Source organism: Amia ocellicauda, chromosome 23, assembly GCF_036373705.1.
Source record: "Amia ocellicauda isolate fAmiCal2 chromosome 23, fAmiCal2.hap1, whole genome shotgun sequence".
In the NCBI taxonomy this organism is placed as follows: Eukaryota; Metazoa; Chordata; class Actinopteri; order Amiiformes; family Amiidae; genus Amia; species Amia ocellicauda.
In genome coordinates, this window is record NC_089872.1 from 2,126,681 (window position 1) to 2,151,476 (window position 24,796).

The window sequence follows — 24,796 nt, forward strand, 5'->3', positions numbered from 1 at the left end:
AACTCAGAATGTGTAAATGTAACAAATTAGTTCTATAGTTGGTATATTATCACATTGTCAATTTTACAGGGCATGTCAGAAACATTTTATATTCACATTTAATCAACATAAGAAACAAAACATACAGCAAAATCGTGCAATTTATAATATACAGCTCTGGAAAGAAATAAATGTTAAGTGGTCTCTTATATAGCCTACCATTTACCAGGCCCACAAACAAACAAACTGAATATTTCTATATAGCCTAATTATTGTAGGCTTATTTATGAATATATATATATATATATATATATATATATATATACACAGTGAGGGAAAAAAGTATTTGATCCCCTGCTGATTTTGTACGTTTGCCCACTGACAAAGAAATGTTCAGTCTATAATTTTAAAGGTAGGTGTATTTTAACAGTGAGAGACAGAATAACAACAACAAAATACAGAAAAACGCATTTCAAAAAAGTTATAAATTGATTTGCATGTTAATGAGGGAAATAAGTATTTGATCCCCTATCAATCAGCAAGATTTCTGGCTCCCAGGTGTCTTTTATACAGGTAACGAGCTGAGATTAGGAGCACTCTCTTAAATCTCAGCTCGTTACCTGTATAAAAGACACCTGTCCACAGAAGCAATCAATCAATCAGATTCCAAACTCTCCACCATGGCCAAGACCAAAGAGCTGTCCAAGAATGTCAGGGACAAGATTGTAGACCTACACAAGGCTGGAATGGGCTACAAGACCATCGCCAGGCAGCTTGGTGAGAAGGTGACAACAGTTGGAGCGATTATTCGCAAATGGTAGAAACACAAAATAACTGTCAGTCTCCCTCGGTCTGGGGCTCCATGCAAGATCTCACCTCGTGGAGTTTCAATGATCATGAGAACGGTGAGGAATCAGCCCAGAACTACACGGGAGGATCTTGTTAATGATCTCAAGGCAGCTGGGACCATAGTCACCAAGAAAACAATTGGTAACACATTACGCCGTGAAGGACTGAAATCCTGCAGCACTCGCAAGGTCCCCCTGCTCAAGAAAGCACATGTACAGGCCCGTCTGAAGTTTGCCAATGAACATCTGAATGATTCAGAGGAGAACTGGGTGAAAGTGTTGTGGTCAGATGAGACCAAAATCAAGCTCTTTGGCATCAAATCAACTCGCCGTGTTTGGAGGAGGAGGAATGACCCCAAGAACACCATCACCACCATCAAACATGGAGGTGGAAACATTATGCTTTGGGGGTGTCTTTCTGCTAAGGGGACAGGACAACTGCACCACATCAAAGGGACGATGGACGGGGCCATGTACCGTCAAATCTTGGGTGAGAACCTCCTTCCCTCAGCCAGGGCATTGAAAATGGGTCGTGGATGGGTATTCCAGCATGACAATGACCCAAAACACACAGCCAAGGCAACAAAGGAGTGGCTCAAGAAGAAGCACATTAAGGTCCTGGAGTGGCCTAGCCAGTCTCCAGATCTTAATCCCATAGAAAATCTGTGGAGGGAGCTGAAGGTTCGAGTTGCCAAACGTCAGTCTCGAAACCTTAATGACTTGGAGAGGATCTGCAAAGAGGAGTGGGACAAAATCCCTCCTGAGATGTGTGCAAACCTGGTGGCCAACTACAAGAAACATCTGACCTCTGTGATTGCCAACAAGGGTTTTGCCACCAAGTACTAAGTTGAATGGGTCAAATACTTATTTCCCTCATGAACATGCAAGTCAATTTATAACTTTTTTGAAATGCATTTTTCTGGATTTTTTTGTTGTTATTCTGTATCTCATTGTTAAAATACACCTACCATTAAAATTATAGACTGATCATTTCTTTGTCAGTGGGCAATCGTACGAAATCAGCAGGGGATCAAATACTTTTTTCCCTCACTGTATATATATATATATATATATATATATATATATATATATATATATATATATATGCAGGGGTGGAAAGTAACAAATTACAACTACTCTCATTCCTGTAATTGAATAGCTTATTTGTGTACTTGTACTTTTTTGAGTATTTTTCAAATTTGGTAATTTTAATTTTACTTAAGTATGTTTTGAGTCATGTCTTGTACTTTACTACTTTTAAAAAGGCATTCATTACAGAGTACAAATTCTGTAGGCTGTCACGAAAAAAAATAAAAAAAATAAATGTCTGTAACAGACAAATAGACCAATAAATGGATGAGCAATACATTCAAATGTCAAGCATTCCTCCCACAACATTCAACAGGCCAATTTAATTGTGTTAATTGATGGTTACAGTTGGTCAGTCAATTAATCAAAGATTGAAGTCAGTCATCCAGTCCAGCAGCAGTAAGTTAACTAACTATCTAGCCACGAGTATTAGTGACTAGGAGTGTATATTTTTTAATTGAAATCGAAGATCGATAGAAACAAGCGTTTCATTTCTACCATCAAATGTAAAGACGGGGTCGCGATTTATTTATTTATTTGGCATCGCCAAACCAAAATTACTTTGTGTCAGAAAAAACACACAATAAATATCTCTGCGTATGTGAATTTCTCCCGACTTTTTCAACCATGGATCCTGCAGTTTATGCAGTAGGATATACTGAATACAATATAGGTGACAATCTGGGCTTTGTAATAAAAAATTGTCATTGTGAAAGAGTTATGATCATGTTCATTCCTGAAATGTGATTTTCTACAAATCATATATTCATATATTATTGTCATTAATACTTTGTTAGCATATTTGCACCTCATATAGCTCTCATCTGCCTGCCCTGTGATCGGCTCAGCAAGCTTCTATCTTTCCTTTGGAATTCAATCTCGATCACGTTGCAGCAGAACCGGCCCTGGATGTTCTGTCGCCCTAGGCAAGACAAAAACATGCCGCCCCCCCCTCCACACACACACATATATTTCTCAAAGTGTCTTTGTTTGAAAATAATTATATCATAGACATCCTCTTTAACATTCCCCTCTTTATCCTGATGTGGCCCAGCCTGCACTAACATATCGCGTGAAGATCCATTCATATATTTTGGCCACTCACCGGGATCTTTTATGTTTTTTGTCTGGGAGTTGGATTTAGCAGCAGCACCACCATTGTCATCGGGGACAGGGAGTCATTCTTCTCCACACCAGCTGATGAACATTGCTGCACGCTGATACATTTCAGCAGCGAATTTCTTTGGTTTAGAGATTGTGCCTCTTTCCTCATTCGTTTTTTTATATTCACTTCCTGATAGTTTTTGTCTCTTAGACATGGTAGCAAATGGTTTCAAATCTCTATAGCTTACTTTTAGCAAAAATTATATCCACTAGTAGTAGCTAGCTAATGTTAGCAGGCTAGGTTAGGCTACTGCCTTGATTATTATTATTTTTTATTATTATTTTTATTTCTTGGCAGACACCCTTATCCAGGGCGACTTACAACATAAGTCGTTGATCACTAATCGTCTTCGTCACACACAAACATAAAAAACGAAACAATCATTTAATTGGCAGATTCATTTTTATTAATGTTTCACAATTGGATAATCCCATATAAACACACACATCACCATAGCTACCAAGGATAGGGGGGTGAACTACGGGAGAAGCAGGAATGGGGTGAGGGCAGGAACTGCAGTATTGCTATGAGCTCGTGGCTGGGGTGCCGCCGATCAGGGGCACCGGAGGAAGCCAATTGTCAAAATTCTGTCTCAAATTCAAGTGCCGCCATAGGTGGCTGCCTAATCTTGCCCAATGGGAGGGGCGGCCCTGCATTGCAGACCCAGGTCTCTGGATCAATGCTTTGATCAGTCACCTGTTTGATCATGAATGCTAATTATTTTATATTATAGGGCACTGTATTGTTGAAAAGTGCATTTACAGCATTGATGTACACAGGCAGAACCATTTCAAAGTGCACAATGCTATAGGCTATGTAACAGTTCAGTTTCATGCAAATTTTATAACTGGTTCTTTGTTTTATAATTGTATATGTCTGCTAAGATATGTGCATACCAATTTATTATTATTCTTGTTTACGTATATGTCCACGTTTTGATACACAGTTGAAGAATGGCAGGTGATATTTCCCATCTGCCTGTCCTCTGATTGGCTCAGCAAGTTTCTAACGTACCTTGGGATTCAATCAAGACAACTCCAGAACCGTTCATGCAAATCTAGAACTACAAAAAGTCCATTAAAGTGTGTTTCATAAGCCCTTACTGTTATTACACTGTTATTGTTGGTTTCCTGGATGGCAATGTTCAAATAATTGTTTGATTTTTGTCAAAAAAGGTGATTAATTTGGACACAAGTGTGTGAAGAAAAATAACAAATAAAATCGAAAATTGCAGAATCATTACACCCCTATTAGTGAGCAAACATTTAAAGAGCTTTGTGGCAAAATGTGATAAAAGCCAATTCCACACATAATTCAAGTTATTGATATGGGTATATCTCCTAGAGGGTACTCTTTTCACGTAGTTATATGTCTTGTAATCCCAATGCTAAAAACAGTTTTTTTCTTCCAAAACACAACATTTTGACATTCCTGATTTATATCAATATGCAATATATCAATTTTAGCCAATCAGTATCACGCTCATTTTCAAAATATCACTGATCTCTGAAACGGTAAACATTCACGATCACAATGGATACATCATTCGGCAGTGTTGACAAAATATCAGACGATATCACAAATTATAAACCCGTACTTAATAGCAATTTGCTTTTTAGAAAAATATGTTTCTGTGAAATACAGGGGACAGACTAAAACAAATAACCAAACGGAATGCCTATTGACTATAATGGCGAGTGGAATGCCCATAGACTACAATGGGAAAAACAGAAAGACGGCCTATATCTCCAAATCCCATACAGGAATCCTAAAATCCTGAATACGTGTTCTTTAAAATAACCTCAAATTAAAAAATAAATAAAACAAGTCAATGACAAAGGAAAAACCAACATAAAGTGTCTCAGTAAGGTGTTGGGCACCACGAGCCACCAGAACAGCTTCAGTGCTCTTGGCACAGATTCTGTGAGTCTCTGGAACTCTACTGGAGGGATGAAACAGCATTCTTCCAAAAGTTATTCCCTCATTTGGTGTTTTGATGATGGCGGTGGAGAGTGCTGTCTGACACGTCGGTCCAAAATCTCCCATAGGTGTTCAATTGGGTTGAGATCTGGTGACTGTGAAGGCCAAAGCATCGGGATAAATGAGGAGGAGGTACTAAAGGGACTAGCAGAATTAAAAACAAACAAATCACCTGGTCCAGATGGTATATTTCCAAAAGTACTTAAAGAAATATTTTTAGGCCGCTAACTCAAATATTCCAAAAGACACTTAGAACAGGGGATGTGCCAACTGACTGGAAGACAGCAAATACCTACCAATCAGTCATACCAATCCACAAGAAAGGGGACAAAACTGAGCCAGGAAATTACAGACTAATTAGTCTCACCTGCATTACTTGTAAAATGTTGGAAAAATTAATTAGACAAAATATAGGAGCATCTTAATGAAATCCATATTCTTGGAGATAGTCAACATGGGTTTAGACGAGGCAAATCATGCACATTTTTTGGAGTTTGTTGAACATGCAACTGCAGCTGTAGATCATGTGAAGGCATATTATATGATATACTTAGATTTTCAAAAAGCTTTTGATAAGGTTCCACACCAAAGACTGATCCTCAAATTGGAAGCTGTAGGCATTCAGGGTAATGTAAATAGATGGATTATGAACTTGTTGATGTATAGGAAACAGAGGGTGTTAATTAGAGGAGTTGCTTCTAACTGGAGTGAGGTTGTTAGTGGAGTTCCACAGAGATCAGTACTAGGGCCTTTGCTGTTTCTAATCTATATTAATGATCTGGACTGTGGGATAGTTGGCAAACTTGTCAAATTTGCAGATGACACTAAAATAGGTGGCTCAGCAGATACATTCTCGGCAGCACAGGTTATTCAAACGGACTAGATAATCAGTTGTGGGCCGACACCTGGCAGATAAAATTCAATGTGGACAGGTGCAAGGTATTACATGTAGGTAACAAAATTGTCTACTATAATTACACTATGGGAGGAATAGAACTAGATGAAGTAATGCATGAGGCAGACCTAGGAGTCTACGTGGACTCTTCACTTTCTCCATCCAAACAATGTGGGGAAGCAATAAAAAAGGCAAACAGAATGTTAGGGTATATTGTCAAAAGTGTAGAATGTACTGAACCCTGGACTGGCTATTGGAATATGAGACTTGCGCTTTATAAGGCATAAATTACAGACATTGACCCTGGTAACCCAGAAACCACTTTCAACAGTCGATATCACTTCTGCTCAAGAGTGTGCAAGAAGCACCTGAGGGAGCCTCTTTGTCACATATGGTGGAGAATGCGGGCAGTTTGATCCCGCTGAACTGAGTGTTTTGTATATAAGGATTACAATGGAGAACATTGCAGGATGATGTAGAAGCCTATTTAACCACATTTGAGAGAACAGCAGAAAGAGAAGAATGGCCACGTGATCAGTGGGCTGGACTGATTGCTCCCTACTTAATGGGAGATGCCCAAAAAGCATATTTTGACCTGGAGCCCGAAGAGGCCAAAGACTATGATCTACTTAAAGCCGAGATTCTGGCAAGGCTCGGCGTTACCAGTGCAGTACGAGCCCTTTGGTTTCATCCGTGGACCTATCGCCTTGGACAACCTCCTCAGTCCCAAATGTATGACCTGATTCACCTAGCAAGGAAGTGGCTGTGCCCGGAGATAAACACACCTGCTGATATCGTCGAAGCTGTCATTTTGGATAATTTCAGAAGAAGTCTTCCTACAGATGCCCGTCGATGGGTTGGTCAAAATGAAGTCCTAAGTGCCAATCAGTTGGTAGGCATGGTAGAGAGATACTTCACTGCCGAAGAAGGAACCAGATCATCGTCCACCCGCACATCTCGAGAGACAAGCCGCCCTGAGAGAGTACAGTTCCCCTGGTCTTGGCGAACCAGCGGACACGGTAAGACTGTTCCTGAACATATAGGCGGTGAAGACCACCCAGCGGCTGAAAAGAAACTTGGGGACTTGGGGGGGGATGAAATGGAACCCATCTAAACCTGATGAACTGGGACAATTGAGGAGAAGGTCGCCTAATCGACCATTGATTTGTTATTCATGTAACAGACCAGGACATATTGCGGCTCATTGTCCTTTGAGAGAAGAACCCATGCAATGTAACTTGGATGTTGACCACTGTAATGAGATGTTCTATTCATGTCCTGTGATTTCAGACATGTTTGTAGCAGAACAAAGGGTCAATAAGCATGTGTATTATGTTACAATAGAAGGACATGTGGTGGAGGCGTTGTTAGATTCAGGTAGTATGCTTAGCTTAGTTGCCGAGAAGTTGGTCCTGCCACAAAACTTGGATAAAGGTCAGGGCATTGATATTACCTGTATTCATGGGGACACGCGTCACTATCCTACTGCAGTAGTTCATATCCAGACTACAGCGGGTTCACTTGATTATCAGGTGGGGGTAGTACCACCTATGCCTTATGATGTAATATTTGGCTGTTATGTCCCAAACTTCTTACAGTTGAGACCCCCAGAGGGGACAGTGCAGCCACCCATGGTGACTCGTGTAGGTAACAAGACACCCCTAGACAATGGACAGGCCACTTCATTTCCTGAAGTGAGTGAAAAAAAAAGCCTGGAAGAGGTAGATATTGAAAAGGATCCTAGAGGGCCTGAAGGGGGGGTTCTAATTGGTGAAGAGGAAGTCCCCGGTCCTAGTAAACAGGGTGGAACTGTAGCTGAGAAATGACTTGTTATATCGGGCAGACAAAATCTGTATAGAGTTGGTGGAACAATTACTGGTGCCTGCAACCTTTAAAAGAGCTGTTCTTGAATTAGCACACGGACATGTCTTAGGAGGGAAGGAAAAGAGTGTTAAGAAGGTTTTATTGGCCAGGAGTGTATGCTGATATAGCCAGTTACTGTACATCCTGTCCTGAATGTCAGCAAACTGCCCCTAAACCAGCATTCCGCAGCCCCCTTGTACCATTACCTATTATAGAGACTCCATTTGAACGAATCGCAATGGATATAGTAGGACCCTTACCAAAATCTGCTAGAGGTCACCTGTATATTTTGGTAATCTTGGACTATGCAACCAGATATCCAGAGGCAGTGCCTTTACGCAATACATCATCCAAGAATATTGCTAAAGAACTCATGATGGTGTTTAGTTGAGTAGGAATCCCTAAAGAGATTCTAACTGATCAGGGAACACCATTTATGTCTAAAGTGACTGCTGAATTATGTAAATTGCTAAAGATTAAACATTTAAGAACCTCTATATACCACCCTCAGACTGACGGACTTGTTGAGAGGTTTAATTGAACATTGAAGTCTATGTTATGCAAAATCATAGACAAAGATGGGAAAAATTGTGATTTCATGTTGCCATATTTAATGTTTGCGGTACGAGAAGTACCCCAGGCTTCCCTGGGGTTTTCACTGTTTGAGCTGCTATATGGACGTCACCCCAGGGGAATTTTAGATATTGCAAAGGAGACGTGGGAACAGGAGGCTACGCCGTTCCGCAGTGTGATTGAACATACACTCACCTAAAGGATTATTAGGAACACCTGTTCAATTTCTCATTAATGCAATTATCTAACCAACCAATCACATGGCAGTTGCTTCAATGCATTTAGGGGTGTGGTCCTGGTCAAGACAATCTCCTGAACTCCAAACTTAATGTCTGAATGGGAAAGAAAGGTGATTTAAGCAATTTTGAGCGTGGCATGGTTGTTGGTGCCAGACGGGCCGGTCTGAGTATTTCACAATCTGCTCAGTTACTGGGATTTTCACGCACAACCATTTCTAGGGTTTACAAAGAATGGTGTGAAAAGGGAAAAACATCCAGTATGCGGCAGTCCTGTGGGCGAAAGTGCCTTGTTGATGCTAGAGGTCAGAGGAGAATGGGCCGACTGATTCAAGCTGATAGAAGAGCAACTTTGACTGAATTAACCACTCGTTACAACCGAGGTAGGCAGCAAAGCATTTGTGAAGCCACAACATGTACAACCTTGAGGCGGATGGGCTACAACAACAGAAGACCCCACCGGGTACCACTCATCTCCACTACAAATAGGAAAAAGAGGCTACAATTTGCACAAGCTCACCAAAATTAAATAAATGGGGCACAGCTGCCGCTGATGTCACAGTCACCATGGTGCTCATTGCCCGCAGCCGTGAGTCCGCAGCCTGTTTGCGAGGGAGTGGACAACACAGCTGCGGCACATGAGCACCTCATCAGCGGGCAACAGCAGCAGCTCTGCCGTGACTGACAGCAGCCTGTCACACCCCCCCCCCCCCTAGAAAAGGACTGCCCAACAGGCGGGCCAGGAGAGAGAGAGAGAGAGAGAGAGAGAGGAAGAAGAGGAAGAAGAGGAAGGGACAGGGGTAGGGGTAGGGGAGGGAAAGGGACAGGAGAGGAAGTCTGCATTGAGGTGCTAAGGGGCGGGGCGATGACGCACTGGGAAGTTGAAGTCCTGCAGGGCGAGATACCAGCGGGTGATGCGGTGGTTGGAGTCCTTCATGCGGTGCAGCCACTGCAGGGGAGCGTGGTCCATTTCCAGGGTGAAGGGATGCCCCAGGAGTTAATAGCGGAACGTCTCGACAGCCCACTTGATGGCGAGACACTCCTTCTCAATGGTGCTATATTTACGTTCCTGGGGCGATAGTTTTTTGCGCAGATAGACAACGGGGTGTTCCTGACCTCGAAAATCCTGGGAAAGGACCGTGCCCACTCCAACTTCCGAGGCGTCGGTTTGTAGGATAAAGGGGATAGAGAAGTCAGGGCATTTCAAGACAGGGTGTTGGCAGAGGTGGTCCTTAATAGCCTGGAACTGCATTAGTTCGGTTAATGGGTAAGCCAGGATGGCAAAGTCCAGTAAAAAAACGGCGATAATAGCCAGCAAACCCCAAAAACTGTCGAACTTCCTTTTTGGAATTTATTTGGACAGGAGGCGATAGCGGTTACCTTGTCAATGACTGGTCGTACCTTTCCTCCACCTAAGAGGAACCCCAGATTCTTGGTCTCCCTCCTCCCAACTGCGCACTTGCCCGGGTTTGCAGTGAGCCCCACCTGCTGAAGGGACCAGAGCACAGCTGCTACGTGGACGAAGTGGCTATTCCAGTCCTTGCTGAAAATCACCACATCGTCCATGTAGCAGCTGTGCTCCGGTCCCTTCAGCAGGTGGGGCTCACGGCAAACCCGGGCAAGTGCACAGTTGGGAGGAGGGAGACCTTGCTGAAAATCACTACATCGTCCAGGTAAGCAGAGGCATATGGTTGGTGGGGCCGGAGCACAGTCCATCAGCCTTTGGAAAGTGGCCGGGGCTCCATGCAGCCCGAAAGGCATAGTGCGGAACTGGTACAAACCCCAAGGAGTGGAGAAAGCGGTTTTCTCTCGGGATGCTGGACTGAGGGGGATCTGCCAGTCCAGTGTTGTAAAAAAGTGAGCAGCACCCAGCCGGTCCAGCAACTCGTCCACACAGGGCATCGGATAGGCATCGAACCTAGACACTGCGTTGAGCTCCCTATAATCAATGCAGAATCTAGTGCTGCCGTCAGGCTTTGGCACTAAGACTATAGGACTACACCACTCCGATTGTGACTTCTCAATGACTCCCAGCTCCAACATCTTCTGCACTTGACAGCCTGCTTTTTGTAATAGGGGGTGCAGTAGGGTTTCACACGCACACAGGTGTCCGGTGCCGTATGGATATGGTGTTCAATGAGAGGTGTGAGCCCGGGTTGGTGAGAAAAGACATGCTGGAAGCGGCATAATAAAGAGCGAACCTGCTGTTTCTGGGTGTGTTAAATTGGGATCAATGCGAACCTCAGAAACAGTGGGTTCAGACTCTTTATTTTGGGAGGAAATAGAAGCACATAATGCTTCCTCCTCTCACCACATCTTCAGCATGTTCAGATGGTATATCTGCTTTTCTCTCCGACGGTCCAGGCAACACACCTCATAATCGACATCCCCTAAGCAGCGTGTGACTATAAAGGGTCCCTGCCACTTAGCCAGCAGATGTTGAAATTGGGAGTAACACCAATACCTTGTCCCCAGGTGTGAACGATCGCAACCGGGCTCCCGTTTTACAATTTTCCCCAGTGCCGATAGTCGATCTCTCAGGTCCAGGACACGCTGTACCATAGAGGTCTGGGAGGTGGCAGTAGCCTCCTATTCCTCCTTTATTAAATCGAGGATTCCACTTGGCTGCCTCCCGTATAACAGCTCGAAAGGAGAGAAGCCGGTGGATGCCTGGGGAACCTCACATACAGCAAACGGCAGGGGCGGCAATAACTTGTCCCAGTCCCGAGCGTCTGTGCTCACAAACGTACAGATGTAGCGTAAGGTACACTGATAAATTTCAGTTCAAAGAAGTGAATTTAAGTATCACCTTATCAAGAATCCTAGAATCTTGTAGAACTCAATTTCTGCAATAATTGGACACAGACACCAATTCCAAAGATATAAATTCTCAAATGTATTAAAAACAAAGATAAAATGTAGCACCACACTAGTTATACAAAAAGGGAAAAACTAATTAAAATTCACTCAAGATCAACAAATCAAAGACAAATCACTTCCGTGACCAAATCAAAGACCATGGAATCGAATATGATAACACACAAAACGTTACACAAAATTACAAACACATTGACTACAATACCGGTTAGTAAGACGAAGGTGAGTCTCTCATTTGTATTGTTAGTTGGACATTAAATAACTAATGCAGGTTAGTATTTAAGTCAAATAACTTCTCGTTATATATATCAGTCTCATTTACGTTTGGGTGCCGAGAAAGATCCTATCATTTTTTGTTATCACAATTCTTCCTAATTGATTACTGTTCAATGATTAAGGATAGGCAGGGCCACCTATAATCTAGTGTCTATTAACGTGTGTCAATTTCAGACTAAACAGGAATGAGAAGATATTTCTCGGTGTTGACGGATTTTATTTCTAAAATTGTCAAACAAAACAGTTTAATGCAGCACTCATTGATATTTAAGAAAATACTAAATGATATTACACATTCTAAAGTTTATGACTCACAGAATAACATTTCTAATTGATTTCTCAAATGTCATGAATAATAAACTCCAAACTGTTAAACTTATCTGAACTTCGTCGCAGAGAGGCCTCTCAAATAAAAAAAACACACGGCACGAGGTCCGTGTGGTTTGGAACAAAGGCAGTCCAGTTCGGCTTTGTCCAATAACTTCCACTTCAGTCAATGCACCTGGAAGTTGGGGTTTCGCGAAAGCAGAGTCTTTTCCAAACAGATTTTCCACTGGTTTGAAGGCTCCAAGGTTGTGAACAGGATGTCTTCTTTGTAAGCAGGGTTTTCCACCGTAGTTACTTGAAGACAAAGTCTTTGAGGAAAGCAGGGCCCTGTTCGTTTTCAATGGTCAAGTTTATTTTTACATTTAAAGGAGTATCTGATGAATATAAGCAGTTCAGCATGTTAAATATATTTTTTTTTAAATGTAGCTTTAAAGCAGCTTGATAGCTCTTCTGTGGAAGGATTTATGAGAGCAATTCTCAGTTTGACCTTAAGGAGAGGTCAAAGGTCACAATGGAGGACATTTTCAAACAGACCACATATGAGTTCCTGTCTGGGTTCTGTAGCAATCATTAGCATATCTACAGTCTTTAGGGAAATATAAGCAGTTTTAGGCATTGATTGACCACTAAGGGGAGTTTAAAGGTCAAAGGTCAGTGAATTAACGTTACTATTTACATGTTTTAGAAACCGTGCATTTAATACGATTCAGGGTGCTTCCATAGAAACAGATGAAACTTTACGTTTGGGGGTTTAAAAAAAAAAAAAATCTCACTGAAATGTACTATGTTGTAGCCTCTAACAGTGGCTTCATTTACACAAAAATGAATTTCAGGGTGGACAGGAAGAAAGTCTTGAAGATAGGAGAGACATACACAAATGACTACCAGGCAAAAGAGTTCATACACTACATAGCAGAGGATGAGAGAAGAAAGATGAGGGCAAGATTATCAGATGGCAAGTTCATCTCGGTCATGTCAGATGGATCCCTTGACAGTGCAGTGATGGAAGAAGAAATGGTCTACGTCAGCAGTGCCAGTGAGGGGAATGTCAAAGTTGATTTTGTCGGGGTAAAAGCTGTCTCAATGCCAGATGCTACAAATATAGCTGAAACAGTGTGCAGTATAATGGAAAGTGGTGTCAGCACTGATTGGAAGAACAAGCTAGTGGCAATCACCACAGATGGAGCATCTGTAATGACAGGAGTAAACAATGGTGTAGTTACTGACATCAAAAACTTTGATCCAACCAAAGCCATTGACATCTGGCATGCTGACAGTTTGTGCACACGCAGGCCTGACTTTGTGCGCAAACATGGAACAAAAGGAACAGAGGGTGGCTCAGATTCTGATGGCACCTCTGAAGAAGAAGAGCTCTGAAGACATGTGATTTAAATGATAGATATATCCCAAACTTGAAATGAAATGTTTGCACTTTCTGTGTATATTTTGTTGTGTTTTTCATGCCAACAATGTTAATAAAATGATCAAATGCATTCAGTGGCACTCATAATTTCTCTTTATTTTCACTGGGAATAAATTTGGCTAGTGGAAATTCTGATTGGCTGGTAACTTTGAAAAGTTACCAGCCACATTGGCTGGTGATCAAAAAAGTTAATACAAATAGGAGAATAACATAAGTGTCAATAACTATAAAATCTATATACACATTTAGTGATCTTGGTCCTTTCAAAAAGTATACATGCATAACAAAATACAAAAATAGACAGTAAACAACCAAAAACATGAACTTGAACATGTAAATACATAACATGACATGTAAACATTTTCATTTGCACAATATTTCTATATTTAGTAGCAATGAGGCTCATCAATAAGTATTGATTTTAGAAACGTTGTTTACGAGCCTTGGTGTGTGCGAATGCAGTCACTATGTCCTCCAGATCTAAATACCTTCATACATCACATTCAACTGAGATAAGAGCCAGTCCAGAAAGTCTCTCCAGAGTCTCTCCTTTGTGAATATTCTTTGATTTTGGTCAGAATTTTGAGGAAAAACTAAATATTTCTCTTGCACAGGCCCTTTTTTGACTAATTCACAGCGTTCATTTTCACTAGGGCTGTCAAACAATTAAAAAAATTAAATGCGATTAATCACATAATATTCTGCAGCTAATCGTGATTAATCGCAATTTTGGAATGTGATTAAATTTGGCCCTAAATAAACCATTTTCCATTTAAGAAACAGTACAGTATGTTAAAAACAATCCTATGTTTTATCTTACGGAAAATAAAAACACAAAAATAATCACTTTCAGAATGTTTTGAAAGCATTTATCGGGACAAAACACAAGTCCTTGATGTACAGTATATGGCTGTATGAATACCAAAAACAAAGCTTCCTTTCAATTAAAAAAAATCTAACATCAAACTTAAACATAAGCCACCAGTCACTTTTATTCTCCTATTCCTTTCCTCTGAGCCAGCTGCTGAGACATACTAGTCTGTTAACATTTTCACCTGATAAAGCTGGTCTCTTCTTCTGAACAATATGCCCAGAGAGCATGCATTGCCAGGTACCTGCGTGCAATGTGGGCCAGCCTGTCATGTGCCCCTGCATGCTCTGACCACCACTGCAGTGGACAGTCTTCCATGTTGATGCAGGGCTCTGCTTTGTAATGCTCAACACATTTCTTCAATGGACTCCTCATCTTCATCGGACTCAGACTCTGAACACAAAAAGAGGGCAGCTTTCTTCTTTGGTGGCTGTGACTCTGTTGCTTCAATGGGTTGCTGTGCAGTCTTCTCTTCCTTTAGCAGGTTGGTGACCAATGCCCACACCTCACCCCTCTCAGTTCTTGGAAGGCACCTTAGGTCCTTGAACCTTGGGTCGAGTGCTATGGCTATCTTCAGCCATATGATGTTAGTATTTTCCTTGCGTTTCTCCAGATCTGTGGTAACTGTAGTCTTGAATCTTACCATTTAGGCAGGGTCATCATCTGAGCTCGCCATTACCCGAGAAAGGTGGCACAAAGCTGGCAGCACCACTGAGCAGGAAATATACTTCTCTCCACCTAGGAGTTCAGTCACATACCTGCAATGGAAGATGAATAAAACACTTGGGTAATGTAAATTGCGACAAACACAAAACCGCACACAAATACTCATGCTCATGCTCTCTCTCTCTCTCTCTCTCTCTCTCGCACACACACACACACACACCGTGGTCCCCTCCCTCATTACCCTCAATCACACACATACCCCATCCCACTCCCGAAGCCATCCATGTCAAAAATGTAGTAGTACCTGTCCTATTTTAAACTACACATTCTATTTTTAACTACGTGTACACAATTTAGGCCAATCAGAGCTTTTATAATAAAACAGATCCAATGAATACATAGATAATAGTATGCGTACTAAATGATCAAATTAAAACACAGTTAAAAGCCTACTGATGGGAAATGTCTATTATTGAATTGTTCTTGAGAAGCTGTTAGCATACCTTTCTGAGATGTAAACACTTTCTTGTAATATATTAATGTAAGATACAGTGAGGGGAAAAAGTATTTGATTCCCTGCTAATTTTGTATGTTTGCCCACTGACAAAGAAATGATCAATCTATAATTTTAATGGTAGGTGTATTTTAACAGTGAGAGACAGAATAACAACAAAAAAATCCAGAAAAACACATTTCAAAAAAGTTATAAATTGATTTGCATGTTAATGAGTGAAATAAGTATTTGACCCCTTCGACTTAGTACTTGGTGGAAAAACCCTTGTTGGCAATCACAGAGGTCAGACGTTTCTTGTATTTGGCTACCAGGTTTGCACGCATCTCAGGAGGGATTTTGTCCCACTCCTCTTTGCAGATCCTCTCCAAGTCATTAAGGTTGCGAGGCTGATGTTTGGCAACTCGAACCTTCCGCTCCCTCCACAGATTTTCTATGGGATTAAGGTCTGGAGACTGGCTAGGCCACTCCAGGACCTTAATGTGCTTCTTCTTGAGCCACTCCTTTGTTGCCTTGGCTGTGTGTTTTGGGTCACTGTCATGCTGGAATACCCATCCACGACCCATTTTCAATGCCCTGGCTGAGGGAAGGAGGTTCTCACTCAAGATTTGATGGTACATGGCCCCGTCCATCGTACCTTTGATGCGGTGCAGTTGTCCTGTCCCCTTAGCAGAAAAACACCCCCAAAGCATAATGTTTCCACCTCCATGTTTGACGGTGGGGATGGTGTTCTTGGGGTCATAGACAGCATAACTCCTCCTCCAAACACGAGTTGAGTTGATGCCAAAGAGCTCTATTTTGGTCTCATCTGACCACAACACTTCTACCCAGTTCTCCTCTGAATCATTCAGATGTTCATTGGCAAACTTCAGACGGGCCTGTACATGTGCTTTCTTGAGCAGGGGGACCTTGCGGGCGCTGCAGGATTTCAGTCCTTCACGGCGTAGTGTGTTACCAATTGTTTTCTTGCTGACTATGGTCCCAGCTGCCTTGAGATCATTAACAAGATCCTCCCGTGTAGTTCTGGGCTGATTCCTCACCGTTCTCATGATCATTGAAACTCCACGAGGTGGAGCCCCAGACCAAGGGAGACTGACAGTTATTTTGTGTTTCTTCCATTTGCGAATAATCGCAACAACTGTTGTCACCTTCTCACCAAGCTGCTTGGCGATGGTCTTGTAGCCCATTCCAGCCTTGTGTAGGTCTATAATCTTGTCCCTGACATCCTTGGACAGCTCTTTGGTCTTGGCCATGGTGGAGAGTTTGGAATCTGATTGATTGATTGATTGATTGCTTCTGTGGACAGGTGTCTTTTATATAGGTAACGAGCTGAGATTAGGAGCACTCTTAAAGGGGAGTGCTCCTAATCTCAGCTCGTTACCTGTATAAAAGACACCTGGGAGCCAGAAATCTTGCTGAATGATAGGGGATCAAATACTTATTTCACTCATTAACATGAAAATCAATTTATAACTTTTTTTAAATGCGTTTTTCTGGATTTTTTGTTGTTATTCTGTCTCTCACTGTTAAAATACACCTACCATTAAAATTATAGACTGATCATTTCTTTGTCAGTGGGCAAACGTACAAAATCAGCAGGGGATCAAATACTTTTTTCCCCTCACTGTATATTATGTTTTTTATTCTCATAGTAAAGAAGAAGAAAAAAATATTTGGGTGTAAACATTTATCAGAGTCATCCAATGTGACTTCCCTGCTAACACACAACGTTGTACAACCCCTGACTGCCCGGAGCACCCTGTTTTGTGGACGTTCGTGTCTTTGTTTTGCTTTTGTTTTTCTCGTTTGTCTGTGTCCCCTGAACGGACCTGAATGTTAATACAGCCTGGACACTACCAGAACTCTCACTCCCCTTTGTGTCTGGCGTTCACACGTTCATTAGCTTGCTGCTCGTTGACTTGTCCATTTGCCTCCTGCGCACAAACTCTAAAAGAGTAGGTTGCTGTACTGCACTTCGAGCCCTCTCACCACCGTGGCTCGCCTCAGCTATGTGTTTTGCTTGTAAATGATACTTCAGACTTGATGTACTTGATACACAAATTCGGCCTTACAGTAGGTGCAAATAACTTTGCTTTTATCTAAAGACCCATCCATACTTATTTTGTAATGAAACAGACCATCTAAAAGCCCCTTAGTAGCTTTCTCCATCATTTAACTTTACCTCATCAAGAGCAATGGTTTGGCATTGACCAACAAGCGCAAGCATGTGGAGTTGAATTTGCTCTGTGGATAGTTCAGAGGTTCAAAAAGAATAATGCGTTAACGGCGATTTTGTTTTTTACAGCGTTAAACATTTTAAATTAAACGCATGCGTTAACATGTTAACTTTGACAGCCCTAATTTTCACCTAAGATATTTGGTCATTGTGCAGGATCTTGCAATGTGATGAATATCCTAATAGTACCTTTTCTTGTGGTGGCACTGCTGGTAGGTGGGGGTAGTGCTGAGGGTGGTATGGTCTCTTCGACAGTTTGTGGTCCTGATGGGGATTCATCCTTGTGATGTGCTGCTGCTAGTAGTGCATGTAGAGGTAGTTTGTATTGTATTGTTTGTAAGATTTTACATTTTATAACTTCCAATTTATACAGTTAAGTACAGTAAGTGCGGACATACATCCTGGAAAGTAAAGCTAAGTGCCATCAAGATGTAAGGTCACAGGGTGATGGGAAAGGGAGCAAGGAGGAAATCAATCAATAACGCAAGAAGCATGATAAAATGCTATGAAGTGCTATCTAACGGGTATTAAAAGGACTAATATTACAAGTACTGTCTGAAAAGATGTGTCTTGAGTAAGCGCCAGAAGGAGGTCAAGGACTCTGCTGTTTTGACTTTGGTGGGAAGGTCGTTCCACCATTTAGGGGCCAGGGATGAGAAGGAGTGGGCTCTGGAGGAAGGAGAGTGGAAAGGAGACAGAGTTAGTCTTCTGGCACCGGAAGAGCACAGTGGTCTGGAGGGGATGTATGGAGAGACGAGTGACTGAAGGTAACTCGGTGCAGTGTGGTCGACACAGCGGTAGGTGAGGGTCAATGTCTTTAATTGAATGCGTGCCGGTATTGGGAGCCAGTGGAGGGAGCGGAGCAGTGGAGTAGCATGTGCGAATCGGGGCAGAGAGCATACCAGACGAGCCGCAGAGTTCTGGATGAGCTGGAACGGGCGGGTAGTAGTTGCAGGCAGGCCGGCCAGGAGGGAGTTGCAGTAGTCCAGGCGGGAGAGGACCAGTGACTGGACGAGCAGCTAAGTCGAGTAGTCTGTGAGGAAGGGACAGATTCAGCAGCAGAGCAGTCTCAGTGGAGTGAGCTGTGCAGAAGCTGGATTGCAGAGGATCAAGGAGTGAGTGTTGGGACAGAAAGTCAGAGAGCTGACGGTGGACCGCCCGCTCGAGAGTCTTTGAGAGGAAGGGGAGTAGGAAGACAGGGCGGTAGTTCTGAGGAGATGTGGTGTCAAGGGTTGGTTTCTTGAGGAGTGGGATGACAGCAGCTTGTTTAAATGCAGAGGGGATTAGGCCTGTATTTGTATTAATCTCAATTTAGACCAAAATGTCAAGGCCTATATAACATTTTTAGATTTTTAAATACAAATGAGACTTTACAATAGACACCTTTTCAAGCAAAATAACTTTTGCTCCAACAACCAAAAACAATAGTCAATTTGGATAACTGCCTGTAGAACAATTTTCTAGCAATCTAGCTAAGCTAAGTTAGCAAACTATTTTATTAACTTTAGCGTTGCTAGTACAGTGCCAATGATGGGGTCACGCTACTGAGCTAGCAGCTAACATTGGGGTACATTAGCTAGCTACATCCATTAAAAAGAAAACAAAAACACCACCACTGCCAAAGAAAGTAAATTAACAGTGGGGTGTTAGCTTCAAAACAAACTTGCACGACAATCATGGGGCCCCTTTAGGGAGGTTTGCGAGATGCGGTCCTTGCACTTGCAACAGTAGGAGGGGGCGGGGAATCCAGCGATTTTTATTTAGACGTTGCTGTCAATGCTGCGGATTCGATTTGGTTGCCCCTCGGAGGCCCCCTAGAGTCTTGGGGGCCCCAGGCAGTTGTCTGCCTTGCCTGTCCTTATGCTCCGCCTCTGCACACAGACACGGTCTTACTTACCTATGGTGGAACTAAGCTTAAGCCAGAAGGAGAAGTCACATTAAAGGTGGCAACTCAGCACAAACAGGCTAGTCTGCAGTTTTTTCCTGACCAGTGCATCCACAACAGCTCTACTGAGCAGACAAGCATGTGTTGCACTGGACCTCATAAGAAAAATAGATTAATTGTCAAAACCAGCACCAAGCACAAAAGAACTACTCAGTCACTACAAAACTGCATTTGAGGGATTAGGCGAGTTTCCAGGCCTACACCACATTTATAAAGAAACTTATAAAGCGCAAGTCTCGTATCCCAATAGCCAGTCCAGGGTTCAGTACACCAAAAGAGATCACTTTATATAGGCATTGCATTAGCCCTTAATGCCTGACAGGTGAGTCTGCTGCCCCTTGGAAACAAAGGACCTGGATGCTTTTTGGGGAATGTAGTTTTTTTTAGCAGCAGCCATTTTGTAGTTTGTAGTTCCTATAATAGCACCCATCCACTACATGGCCATGCACTTTGCCACACATCCTCCCCCCCAGCTCCGAGCCAGAGGGAGGAGCGACAGACACCAGGAGGCTATGAACCCTAGACAAGCCATCAGCATTCCCCATAGCAGAACCAGGCCTATGTATCAGCTGAAAATGAAAGGGCTGCAAACTGAGGAACCAGCGCATGATCCTTGCAAGTCCAGTCCTTAGACCTGTGCATCCAGGTCAGTGGAGCGTGATTGCTAACCAGAGTGAAGGTCCTGCCTAAAAGATAATACAAAAGGGCTTCTAGGGCCCACTTGATGGCTAAACCTTCCTTCTCCACAACTGCATAATTATTTTCCCTAGGTTCAAGTTTTCTATTTAGGAACAGCACAGGGTGTTCCACCCCATCCACTAGTTGGGACAAGACAGCCCCCAACCCGACCTCGGAGGCATCGGTCTGAACAATGAATTGTTTAGTAAAGTCTGGAACCACTAATACAGGAGCACAACAGAGGGCATCTCATAGAGCAGAAAAAGCAGCCTCAGCTGCTGGAGTCCATGTGACCATGTGCGGTCCACCAGCCCTGGTCATATCTGTCAATGGAGCGACAATAGTGGCAAAAATTGGGAATGAAACGTCTATAATACCCAGTCAAGCCCAAGAATGCCTTTATTTGATTTTTATTGACCAGTCTTGGGCAGTTTCTGATAGCCTCGACTTTGAAAAATTGGGGTTTCGGCACACCCCTCCCTACCGTGTACCCCAAGTATTTAACCTCCCCAAACCGATTCTACATTTGGCTGGATTGGCAGTCAAACCTGCGTCTTTAATTGAATCTAATACAGCCTGAACTCTGGGTAGGTGGGACTCCCAGTCCGGTCTGTGGATAACCACATCGTCTAAATATGCTGCTGCAAATGCCTGATGTGGACACAGAACACAATCCATTAACCGCTGAAAAGTGGCCGGAGCACCATGCAAGCCCAAGGGCATGACTGTATACTGAAGTAACCCATCTGGAGCTGCAAAAGCTGTTCACTCCTTGGCTCTTGTGGTTAGAGGCACCTGCCAATATCCCTTAGTCAGATCTAGTGTCGTCATGAATCGGGCTGAGCCCAACCGGTCTAGAAGATCATCTATGCGGAGCATTGGATAGACATCAAATTTGGACACCTCATTCAGTTTCTGAAAATCATTACAGAACCGCCAGGACCCGTCTGGCTTTGGCACTAACACTATGGGACTAGACCACTCACTACAAGATTCCTCGATTACTTGTAACTTCAGCATCTTCTGTACCTCTTCCTTGATAGCTTCTCTGTGAGCCTCTGGCACTCTATATGGCTTGATCTTTACTCTTTTCCCTGGCTGAGTAATGATGTCATGAGACACCAGCTGTGTTCTACCTGGTATACCTGAAAACACTTCCCTGTTCTTTGCAATAAATTCCCTTACTTCTTGTTTCTGCGTAACAGAAAGGGTGTCTGAAATATTTACTTCTGGAGTTACCAGTGGAGGAGTCGGGTAAGTTTCCAGCGCTACCAGTACTTCCCTGTCCTTCCAGGCCTTCAAGAGATTAACATGATAGATCTGCTCGGGTTTTCGTCTTCCTGGTTGTCGTATTCTATAGTTAACTTCCCCAACTCTCTCTATCACTTCGTATGGTCCTTTCCAACTTGCCAGAAGCTTACACTCAACTGTTGGGATCAACACTAACACACGGTCCCCAGGCTGAAATACCCTCACCGTTGCCTGCCTATTATATGCATATTGTTGACTTTCCTGCACCTGCCGTAAATGTTCACGAACTATTGGGGTGACTGCTGCAATTCTGTCTTACATGTGGGATATATGTTCAATCACACTGCGGTAGGGCGTAGCCTCCTGTTCCCACGTCTCCTTTGCAATATCTAAAATTCCCCTGGGGTGACGTCCATATAGCAGCTCAAACAGTGAAAACCCCAGGGAAGCCTGGGGTACTTCTAGTACCGCAAACATTAAATATGGCAACATGAAATCACAATTTTTCCCATCTTTGTCTATGACTTTGCATAACATAGACTTCAATGTTCAATTAAACCTCTCAACAAGTCTGTCAGTCTGAGGGTGGTATATAGAGGTTCTTAAATGTTTAATCTTTAGCAATTTACATAATTCAGCAGTCACTTTAGACATAAATGGTGTTCCCTGATCAGTTAGAATCTCTTTAGGGATTCCTACTCGACTAAACACCATCATGAGCTCTTTAGCAATATTCTTGGATGATGTATTGCGTAAAGGCACTGCCTCTGGATATCTGGTTGCATAGTCCAAGATTACCAAAATATACAGGTGACCTCTAGCAGATTTTGGTAAGGGTCCTACTATATCCATTGCGATTCGTTCAAATGGAGTCTCTATAATAGGTAATGGTACAAGGGGGCTGCGGAATGCTGGTTTAGGGGCAGTTTGCTGACATTCAGGACAGGATGTACAGTAACTGGCTATATCAGCATACACTCCTGGCCAATAAAACCTTCTTAACACTCTTTTCCTTCCCTCCTAAGACATGTCCGTGTGCTAATTCAAGAACAGCTCTTTTAAAGGTTGCAGGCACCAGTAATTGTTCCACCAACTCTATACAGATTTTGTCTGCCCGATATAAGTCATTTCTCAGCTACAGTTCCACCCTGTGTACTAGGACCGGGGACTTCCTCTTCACCAATTAGAACCCCCCCTTCAGGCCCTCTAGGATCCTTTTCAATATCTACCTCTTCCAGGCTTTTTTTTTTCACTCACTTCAGGAAATGAAGTGGCCTGTCCATTGTCTAGGGGTGTCTTGTTACCTACACGAGTCACCATGGGTGGCTGCACTGTCCCCTCTGGGGGTCTCAACTGTAAGAAGTTTGGGAAATAACAGCCCAATATTACATCATAAGGCATAGATGGTACTACCCCCACCTGATAATGAAGTGAACCCGCTGTAGTCTGGATATGAACTACTGCAGTAGGATAGTGACGCGTGTCCCCATGAATACAGGTAATATTCCAAGTTTTGTGGCAGGACCAACTTCTCGGCAACTAAGGTAAGCATACTACCTGAATCTAACAACGCCTCCACCACATGTCCTTCTATTGTAACATAATACACATGCTTATTGACCCTTTGTTCTGCTACAAACATGTCTGAAATCACAGGACATGAATAGAACATCTCATTACAGTGGTCAACATCCAAGTTACATTGCATGGGTTCTTCTCTCAAAGGACAATGAGCCGCAATATGTCCCGGTCTGTTACATGAATAACAAATCAATGGTCGATTAGGCGACCTTCTCTTCAATTGTCCCAGTTCATCAGGGTTAGATGGGTTCCATTTCATCCCCCCCCAAGTCCCCAGGTTTCTTTTCAGCCGCTGGGTGGTCTTCACCACCTATATGTTCAGGAACAGTCTTACCGTGTCCGCTGGTTCACCAAGACCTGGGGAACTGTACTCTCTCAGGGCAGCTTGTCTCTCGAGATGTGCGGGTGGACGATGATCTGGTTCCTTCTTCGGCAGTGAAGTATCTCTATACCAGGCCTACCAACTGATTGGCACTTAGGACCTCATTTTGACCAACCCATTGACAGACATCTGTAGGAAAACTTCTTCTGAAATTATCCAAAACGACAGCTTTGACGATATCAGCAGGTGTGTTTATCTCCAGGCACAGCCACTTCCTTGCTAGGTGAATCAGGTCATACATTTGGGACCGAGGAGGTTGTCCAGGGCGATAGGTCCACTGATGAAACCAAAGGGCTCGTACTACACTGGTAACGCCGAGCCTTGCCAGAATCTCGGCTTTAAGTAGATCATAGTCTTTGGCCTCTTCGGGCTCCAGGTCAAAATAGGCTTTTTGGGCATCTCTCATTAAGTAGGGAGCAATCAGTCCAGCCCACTGATCACGTGGCCATTCTTCTCTTTCTGCTGTTCTCTCAAATGTGGTTAAATAGGCTTCTTCATCATCCTGCTTTGTCATTTCTTGCAGGTAATAATTGGTCCTAGGATATAATTGGAGTTGATGTTCGGGCCGTCACCTCTACCTGTTCAGTCAAGTACTGGATACTCTGTTTGACCTCTCGATTTATTCTACATTGCTCTTCTCAAAGAATTTAGTTGGTGTCTTGCTGCACCCTGTTCGCTTCCTGTTGTACTCGTGTTGCCTCATGTTGTTGAGCAGTGGCACAGAGTAAGGCTTTGACAATGTTCTCCATTGTAATCCTTATAAACAAAACACTCAGTTCAGCGGGATCAAACTGCCCGCATTCTCCACCATATGTGACAAAGAGGCTCCCTCAGGTGCTTCTTGCACACTCTTGAGCAGGAGTGATATCGACTGTTGAAAGTGGTTTCTGGGTTACCAGGGTCAATGTCTGTAATTTATGCCTTATAAAGCGCAAGTCTCATATTCCAATAGCCAGTCCAGGGTTCAGTACATTCTACACTTTTGACAATATACCCTAACATTCTGTTTGCCTTTTTTTATTGCTTCCCCACATTGTTTGGATGGAGAAAGTGAAGAGTCCACGTAGACTCCTAGGTCTGCCTCATGCATTACTTCATCTAGTTCTATTCCTCCCATAGTGTAATTATAGTAGACAATTTTGTT

At 42.9% G+C, this 24,796-nt stretch overlaps 1 long non-coding RNA gene across 2 annotated transcripts in view; it reads right to left on the reverse strand.

Moving 5' to 3' along the window:
• Nucleotides 1-11,504: 11,504 nt before the first annotated feature.
• Nucleotides 11,505-24,796, reverse strand: part of LOC136718808 (uncharacterized) — a 47,611-nt gene continuing 34,319 nt past the window's right edge. For both annotated transcript variants that reach the window (XR_010805325.1, XR_010805324.1), the window contains exon 3: nucleotides 11,505-15,160. This is a non-coding gene — a long non-coding RNA (uncharacterized LOC136718808). The remainder of the gene's footprint in view (nucleotides 15,161-24,796) is intronic.